At 38.7% G+C, this 10104-nt stretch overlaps 1 pseudogene; it reads left to right on the top strand.

Moving 5' to 3' along the window:
• The first annotated feature begins 2010 nt into the window (after window positions 1–2010).
• Window positions 2011–3567, top strand: LOC118664173 (annotated as a pseudogene).
• The last annotated feature ends 6537 nt before the right edge of the window (window positions 3568–10104 follow it).

Here is a 10104-nt window from a genome sequence, read left to right on the forward strand (position 1 = left end):
TAAATTTAACTTTGGAATATCAGGGAAGACTTCCTGAGGACAGTAGATAAAGCAGTATTTGTTGAAAAGCAAGGAAGAAGGCCAAAATTCAAGCTCTTCTCCCACTTCTAATCTGTTGTTTAAATTTTCATATCTCACTTGACCCTCCTCATTTATAAATAAGACTGAAAACTGCCTTATGGATGGATTGCATATCTAAAAATGAATTGCATATCTAATAATAAATTTTTAGACAATATAGAAAAAAATCCTGTTCTTTTAAAAAAATGTCTTTATTGATTTTTAGAGAGGAAGGGAGAGGGGAAAAAGAGATAGAACATCAATGATGAGAGAAAATCATTGGTCAGCTGCCTCTTGCACACAATCTACTGGGGATTGAGCAGGCAACCCAGGGCATGTGCCCAGAATGGAAATCAAACTGGTGACCTCTTGGTGCATGGGAAGATGCCCTACCACACAGCCATACCACCTTGGTCATTGGTTGATCCTTGTATGTGCCCTGACCAGAAACTGAATCCACAGCCTTAGTATATCAGGGCAACACTTTAATCAACAGACCTACTTGACCAGGGACTCACAATCTCTTGATTTAAGTTTTCTATGGATTCAGAAAAAAGAAAATAATGTACTGAGAAATGCTGGAAGGATTTTTCACATGGAAATACTGCTGTCCAATGGATTTTTTAGCTAAGTCCAAGCACAGGACAATCAAATAAATTTGAATTTAAGATAAAAGTCAAATATCTTTTAAGAATAAGTATGTCCCATGCTGTATTTGGGAGATAGTTATACTGAAATGCTATTTGTTTTTCATATGAAAATCAAATTCAACTGTCGTCCTATATTTTTGCTTAATCTGGCAACCCTACCAGCCAGCATCCTAAGACAATATGACTCACCTGGGCAGCGGGTTTCTCTTCAAACCCCAGAATTACTACTTACTGGTGCTCCACGTCTTTAGGACTTGGATTCATCTTTACTCAACTTGTCCAAGTATCTTACCCATTTACCTTTTCCCGATGGAACAGCATATTTCCTCTGAATCTCGCCCTAGCTCTTCTGGGCCCCAGAGTTTTAGCTTTGTTTTTCAGTTCTTTTTAATAAGCGATGGATCCTCCCATGTCAAATTAAAAGCAAGATCTGCTACGAGTTAACAAAAAGAAAGAAAACTAAAGGCTGTTTATATAATTTTATACCTTTGTGAGCAAAATACCTCAGCAGGGCCTATACCTGTTGGCAATAGGGTCTGTGTATGGCAAGAACAGGTCCATTTAAAGAAACTGGAGCTAATCTGCACACTGTGACTGCTAGCAGCCCCTCCCTGAGAATATAGTGTGTAGGACAGATTATCCAGAACTAGAGCCAAACTGATAATTTCTACTTTTGAATTAACTAGAACCGTTTACTGGATGGCATTATGCCTGACTTGATTGCACACACTGATAACTTGTTCTCTTTGACTTAGAATGAGACACCCAAACTCCTTCCAAAGTTAGCTTTCTCTAAGTTTTGGAAGAGCCACATTAGCCAGTAGGAAACTCCTGGTCTCAACAGGCATATTATTCCTCTACCTTATTAACCATGTACTTGCATCTGCTTTTGTGATGTCAGGACACAAAGGAAATGTCTGCATGGGGTGACCCATGAACAAGTAAAAGTAAAGAGTGTATTTTCAACTGGTAGGCGACTGGCTTCGGAGACTCTTCTTGGAGACACACTTCAGGGACTCACTTAAAGGAGCAGGCTCCAGAAACCACTTATGACTTGCATGGTGCTTGGTTTTTGACGGGAGTCCACAGCTGATTTTCACTTGGGGAACCTGACATTAGATACAGGAGAAGGTGACAGGAAAACTCGATGTCAGCTGCCCACTGGAACTCTTCTTGGAAGCTCCTACCAACTTCCACAAAGAGGGAGGCCTGAGCAGACCTCAGCTTCTCACTTTTCCTCGCTCCTGGAGGATCACACTGACTGAAGAGAGTCTCTTCTGATAGACACCTTCACTGCACCATGGCCTTTGCTGCTTCCCTGGCCAAGCTCCAAGCAGAGGCCAGCTGTCCCATCTGCCTGGGTTACCTGAGAGACCCAGTGACCATTGCCTGTGGGCACAACTTCTGTCACTCCTGCATCCACCAGCGCTGGGAAGGTCTACACAGGGCACCTTTCCCTGTCCTGTCTGCCTCCACCACTGCCCTGACAGGAGCTTGAAGAGGAACACCTAATTATGTTACATGACTGAGATTGCTAAGCAGATCCCCACCTCAGGGAGCCAGAGGAAAATGCAGGAAGAAATACCCCTATGTGGGAAGCACCATGAGGTTCTGACCCTGTTCTGTGAGAAAAGCCTGGAGTTGTTGTGTCCACAGTGCAAGGGCTCCTTAGACCCCCAGGATCAGCCCCTGATCCCCATTGAGGAAGCTGCAGCTAGTCAGAGAGGGATGCTCAAAAGGTACATTGGGGTCCTCACTAAACATCTTAAAAATTCTGTAAAGGTATATAAACACCAAGGTGCAAATATTTTGGCAGTGAAGAGAAAGATGAATAAATGGAGGAAGAAACTGGACTATGAATGTAACGATCTTAAGCAGGGGCCCTCAAACTATGGCCCGGGGGCCACATGCAAGTACAAATATTGTATTTGTCCCCCCCCTTTTTTTTTTTTTACTTCAAAATAAGATATGTGCAGTGTGCATAGGAATTTGTTCATAGTTTTTTTTTAAACTATAGTCCGGCCCTCCAACTGTCTGAGGGACAGTGAACTGGCCCCCTGTTTAAAAAGTTCGAGGACCCCTGATCTTAAGTATTCCTTGGAAATAGAGTACAATGAAATTGACTACGATCTATTTATTGAAGAGAATAATGTTGAAGAAAAACTAATCAAAAATGGAAGTCCAATTTCATAGCATATGTTCAGGCTAAGCAATCTGTTAAGTGAGATAGAAGTGTTTGCATACAGATGAGGATTTACTCACAGGTATTGAAAGTATCCACAACAGCTATGAAAACAGAGTCCCTGGCCATCTTTTCATATAAATTAAAGAAAGCAATATTCACTGCCCCCCACATTACTTGGGCCTGCATAAAACGATCCGCACATTTCAGGCAGATTTGACACTGGATCCAGAAAATTCCCATCCAGACCTCATTATCTCAATAAATAGAAAACATGCGACATATAGGATACCAGATCATCTTCTTAATCCCCAGGCACTTATTTCTTACCCAACTGTCCTGAGTTCTGAGGGATTTGATGCTGGCAGGCATTTTTGGGTGGTAACCATAGGAGTCACAGGTGAATGTTCCTTAGGTGTGTGTAAAGAATCCTTCCCCAGAAATACTCTCATATCACCATCACCAAGCAATGGCTGCTGGACTCATACATTTGGCCCTTTCTCTATTCCAAAAGAAAAGATTGGTGTTTTTCTGGACTACGAGTTGGGAGAGGTTTCATTTTATAATTTGAAGACCTGCTCATACTTGTACAGAATCACTGCTACATTTACAGAAAACTTATTCCTTATTTCTCCATTGCAGATAAAAACACTGAGGCTTATAAAGGGAAACTAACTGGGTGAAAGTCATCCAGCTAGAAGGTGACAGGCTCAGCATACCATCAATCAGTCGTATTTGAAGGCTTTGGTTCATGTCACAGTGCTAGAAGGATTCTCAGAAAGTAGGCATTTTAACTCTTTCTTGACTTATCAAAAGCAGATGCTTGTCTCCCTTTGACATATATCCATGCTGTCTTTTACTAGTATAAGGGCATCTCTTGGTGCTGAGTCTAAGAAAACAGCCTGATTGAATAAACTATTCAAAAAACATTGGCGGGAATAGAGGGCAGGCAGGAAGTTTGAGAAGGAGTTCAATGACTATGGCTGCATCCTAAGTGCTAAGGACTATAAAGGTACAAAAGTGACCTGGACCAACCACAAAAGAGCTCACAGCTCCCTTTGTAACTGACAGTTGCATTTCAGAAACACACACACACACACACACACACACACACACACACACACCCACACACACACATAGGCACACACACATACACACACATACACACACATACACACACACATACACACACACACACACACACACACAGGAAAATATTTGGAAGTTCGTGTTTTCCTTATGGACCCAAGCTTTGCTCTGAACACACATCTCATATATATTCGAGACATTATAAAATCAAAATATTGTATAAAACATTGAAGTTGGTACTAGAGAGCTGTCAGACAGGGACATAATCACTATAAAGAGATTATTTATTTCCTATGAATGGAATCACATTAAATGCCTGAGGCAGAAAGAGACATGAAGAACTGTTTAAGTTTTCTTTCCTTTTATGAAGACAATCCCAGTGCTTTGTGTTAATAGGTAATTGCATATCTTAAGTTAGAATTACTTATGTCTTTGTTTTTCATTTGATGACTTACAAATGAGGCATGTTTAGGACGGAATACATCCTATGAGAGTCAAGTAAAACATGTATGAGTTTCCACTCACTATTATTACTGTTAACTACTGCTGCTACTACTAACGCTGTATTGTTAACCTTATAAAGTTCTTGCTATGTGCTGGGTACTTTGCTGAGTTATCTTATTAACTCTGACAAGAGCACTTCAGGTGAAGAAATTGAGGCTTAGATTATTAGAAGAATCAAGATTGTTTTCCTAGTGGAACAGTTCATCTCTTGAGGTCTCTCTAGGAGTTAAATTTTGGCTCTACCAAATTATCTAAAAATTGCTTTGGGTAATTTGTCCCACTCTGAACTCCCATCTCCTCTTCTATTAAATGAAAATAATAGTGACTGCCTCATTAGAAGCGTTGCTGTAATAAAGAGAAAGCACTCTACACAAAGAACAAATGCTACTTATTATTATTGAATGTGATCTGTCTTAGGCCCCAAAGCTTTGTGTGACATAATTAAGCAAAGGCAAATATCCCACAAAAGTTGGGTAAATGAAGCCCAGTTACAATATGCTAGGTCTAAAACTATTATTGCCAGTGCTTCAAAAGATAAGAAAAACACAAAATTGGAGCAGAAGTCATTTTGAAACTTGATTGGGGATGAGGAGCTGCTAGGTCAATACCAGAGACCTGCAGGAGCTAGGACGGAGGCTCTGGAGGGCACTCCTCCTTAGAGGGCAGTTTGAGTCCTTGCCAGGCTGTGGCACTGCATGTCACCAAAGCCATCACTAATGTTTGCATTTAGTACATTTTATATCTTCTATCAAGAGGATTTTGCTAATTTTTTTCATGTCTAATCAAAGCAGAGAACATTACTGGAAAATGTTTAATCATATTGAAATAAAGACTTACAGAGAAGAAGAAAATAGTTTTGCGAGAGTCCCTACTTTGGGAGGAATTTCTTTTAGCAGTAACTGCATACATAACAGTATTTTGATTTGTGTTTATGGTGGCATACACTGTAGATACATTTGCATGCTAGGTGTATCTATCTGTATATATAGGTATAGGTGTGTGTACACATTTGTTAATAGTCCCTTAGACACATGCATTAGATTCCTGTTCACTGGCTTTTTCATGTTTATTGGACAGATTCATACTTTCTAACATTTTATAGTAATAAGTATGTTTTACATTTTGATTGTCACAAAAATAATAATTATTATTTGATTTATAATGAGAGGATCGAGGCTTGGGGATTTAAAAAGACTCACCTCAGGCCACAGTCCTTGCATGCTCATGATTATAAAGTGGGAACTACCTCCTATGGCTTTTCAGTTTATGCTACACCAAGCTTGCCTCACTCATACTTATGCTTCTAGTTTAAAAATTCAATCTTTCTCCCTCCATCCTTCCCTACCTCTCTTCCTTCTCTCTCCCTCCCCTTTTCCCTCTCTCCCCTCTCTTTTTCTCTTCTTCTCCATCTCTACTTGTGAAGTAATATAGTTTTCATACAGAATAGTAGATATTCTATTACATTCTTATTATATATGCAACTAGTCTCCTTCTTGCATATGTTTCCTGTGCACAGTTGTATTTGTTTTGGATGAAATTTAGATCCAAGAATGTTAATTAACAAGATCTAGTGTTAATGGAATCATGAAGTCCATATATGGTGTGTGTTAACTATCAGACCACCACTCATTGTCCTGTCCAGAGCCACTATTTTAGATAAAGAATGATGAATGAAAGATGGTAATGACAATGTTGTGAAATGGAAAAGTGTCAATGCTATATACAAGTTTGAGTAATAGCTTCACAAGTTTCCTTTAGTGACTAGTTAGAAACAAACTCTGTAATAATTCTATGTCTAATGGTCAATGATGTGCCTTCAATATTAAGAATCTTTATTCCTGATTTGAGGTAACATTTGGATTCCCAAGAATTGTAACAGAGAAAGTTTTCTAATGAAAACTAACTGTACTCTGGTTAAGAGCAGTGTATGTAGGAGGAATAAGTAGCTTTACTACAAAAGATTTATAAGGGATCCAGGGAAGATTTGCAATGTAATTAATCAGTCATGTGCATGTAGGAGCACTTTAAGCCCTGTTTAACAGCATGGAATGTAACAGCTATGAATAATTTCCTGCAATCAATTTTAGAAATCCTCACTACTTTAAACTTACATGCCACAAAAATAACAAAATAATTCTACAGTGGCCCACTTTGGTTTTATTGATGGTACCCATCAATCAGTGAGTGTAAGTTTGTCCCCATATCTTTACCACTGAGGATTGCAAAACAACAGAAAGTAATTTAAATGCAGTATTGACTTGCTTTCTAAAGTCCTTAACACATTAGATATATTTCAAAAGACAAATGGGGAAGTAGCCCAGTAAAAAGTTTGGATCTAAAATATAAAAGAGAAATAAGAGAGGTTAGGTTGTTTCAAAACATAGAAAAACAGCTGACTTAATAGACATAAATGGAAAGGGACATAAGTTGAAAGAAAATGATATGAGAGGGTGGTTTTATTTCCAGCACAGTTCCTTACACATAGGTATTCATTCATTAGTAATTCTCTCCTTCCATCTTTCTTGGGAATTTGAACATAGTAGGAAACTGATTAATGTCTATTAAATAAATGAACAAAGCATGCAGGGTCTTTGTCCTTAAATGTGTTTATATAGAAATGAAGGAATTTACAGAAATTATATTAGAGTCTTTTTTGCCAGTGACATCTGTGCTACTTGGATGCTGGGAAACAGTCACTTTGCCACTCCTCAGTCTTAGACAAAGCTCCTTGATGCTGTCTTCACCATTTTTCCTCATCAGATTAAAATATCTATCTCAAAGAGTAGAATGTTTTGGTAGTGCACAAATGTATTGGTTAGGTTCGGATGAGGGCTTTTATCCTCTGGAAATCTAGAAATACACATACACACATCACATTATATGCTGTAGTAGGTACAGGTCAGCATGCCCACAGTTAGCACCCTTCTTTGGAAAGGAAAGAATGGGGAAAGCCCAGAGGTCACTGGGCCATACCATTGGTGGAATGCTACTTGGCAGGTAAAGTCAAACCTCCTTTCTAGAACCTCTGCCCTCTGGAGCAATTTGGTTCTTCATCAAATTATTCACAGAAAAAATGTCTCCCTTGTTGAACCAAACTTTGGTTTTTGAATGGACAGCCCTTTCAAGCTGATACCTGAATATGACAAAAAGAGTCTCTAGTCTGTAAGGCCCCAAATTCTCTGGACTCTCTATTTCTTTCCATTTATGCTCTCAAAACAGCTAATTCTTGGTAGAGCTCATCCTTTTTGTTTAATGCCTTGCTTAATAATGGCAAGTCACAGCTAACACTAATTTTTAGGATTCTCCCTCCTCTCTCCCCTCATATGCTTTTAGTCCAGCTTTCAAGTTATTATGCATATGAGCTTTACCAAGCATTTTTATCCCTGAATTAAATGAATCTCAGTTTTCACTGGGTCCAATTCACATTCCTTTACGTAGTAGTTTTACATTTTTGTTAAGGTAGCAACTCACTTCAAAGTAATAATTCTTACACTATTTAGTAGAAGATGTTCTGTAATAAGAAATTGACCCAAAAATGTGTAATGGCTCAAACACAGCCTGAGGTGTATGTTTCTGATCTGTAAGTAGTTCTCTTCTTTGCAAACACCTATCTATCACCTTCTGGTTCCATGGCCTTGCATTTCTATTGCATCCAGATGGCAGGGAAGCTAGCATAGAGGCATGGAGGGAACATACACACCTTTTGAAAGCCTCAACTTTGAATTGGTACATGTTACTTCTGTTCATATACCATTGACTGGAACTCAGGCGTATGGCCACACCATACTGCAAAAGAAGTTATAAAATGTAATCTAGCTATGTGCTAGGAAGAGGACACATAAGTGCTTGTACTGTAAACATTTCTGTCTGCCAGAGGTCCCTTTGACAGTTTCTCCACTGTTAAGGAAGCCAGGTCACTATAAGTAAAATTATTTTATGAATTAATCTTTTTTCCCCCCATTGGAAAATGAAGAGGGTGAATAATTGATATAGAATGGTCATGATGTGATCTTATGTCTTTTTTTAATCAGTTGGACAAATCAGGATCTTATATTTTGATTGTTTATAGTGTTCTAAACATAAACATGGCAGCAAAACAATGCTGGATAAATAACTCTGTTTTCCTGTTCATTGTTTAATGCTCTAAAGCAGAGTTCAGCATTTTTTCCTATGTTTTTAATTTATAGAAACATATAGCAGATAGGAGCTTGGGCACTGGAAGTAATTATTATTTCGGTCTTACCAGTTGCTTGATATAGAACAACTTTATTAGACCTGCCAAATCTCTGAATTTCAATGGAAAGTGGCTAAGCTATCACCTGAGGTAGTTTTAAGTATTATCTGTGATAATGCGCGAAATGTGCCTTGAACAGAGCAGGTACTCATTCAGTGGCACACATTACCAGCACATCTATTCCTTATCATGTGATTGCGTGTGTGAAAGTTAATTTTGAATGTATTTTTGGTCTTTTAATAGAGTAACAAACATTGGAGAATTGAAACTGCATTATTCCTGTTATTTCTCACCATGAGTTTAATAGTGGATCCTCAATAAATATTTAACTAAGTACTTGAAGACTAGCATGTGTGTGGTCACATACTACTCACAAGAGACTCCATAACATTGCTGCAGAACAGTGATTCTTAACCTTTCCAAATTTATATTCCTTCCATAACTATATAAGAGAACAAAGATCTCTGTGTGATGGAAATAAAAGGGTCCTTTATTATGAGAATGGAGATGTTTATAGACATTGTGTTGTGGTATTTATCATTGATGGTAAATTTTAAGAACAGAATTACTGTTTTTGTATTGATGGAAACCAAATTTATAACTCTGGCTTTAAAACAAATAATTGTGTTTAGTTTTGAAATATATAATGATTAGATTTTTAAAAGATATTGCCATGGTAACTATGAGACCCAAAGTTAATAATAATTTTAAAATTTTAGTAATACTACTTTCAGGTGGAGTTGCCAGATTTCCCAGATAAGAGTGGGTGTGAGGTCCTTGGGGTACTGCTGAAATGAGCACTTTCAGAAGCCCCCATGGGAGAAGGAGATGTGGTAAAAGACTTTATGTGCATGGATTTACATTCCTGGGCTTTCAAAGTCACTTGGCCCTTAACCCAGTTCTGAAACAGGTACAGCTGGGGTTCTAGCAGAGCCAAAAGCTAGGCCAGTGCCCAGAGCTTCTGTCCATGTTGCAGCCAGGTCCAGTTCAGAATTCAGGTTAATTAAAAATCCATTGATTCATTGCGTGAGTCCCATATGGCTGTGGGCCACATGGGCGCAAGGGAGCACCCCCTGCAATAGGAGTCACAGGAGCCCCACACCTGAGAATAAAAACTAAGAGAGTAAAAATCAAGAGAGCATCTTCCTTTGTTTGGAAGATTAAATATTCACATTCCGTGCTCTTGCAGTGGCCATACACATTCCGGCCACTGACTCGCTCCTAGGTGTGACTGACAGTGAGGTAGTCACCTTCCCACATCACTCAGACCTTACTGGGCATACTGTCCAAACTGCCTTTATCTAGTCCCTTCCCCCATTTATTATGGGGGAACAGACTTGTTTATATTATTTAGTCTTCCCTTTACTTATTTCCTGTTAATAATA

Source organism: Myotis myotis, unplaced genomic scaffold, assembly GCF_014108235.1.
Source record: "Myotis myotis isolate mMyoMyo1 unplaced genomic scaffold, mMyoMyo1.p scaffold_m19_p_10, whole genome shotgun sequence".
Classification (NCBI taxonomy): domain Eukaryota; kingdom Metazoa; phylum Chordata; class Mammalia; order Chiroptera; family Vespertilionidae; genus Myotis; species Myotis myotis.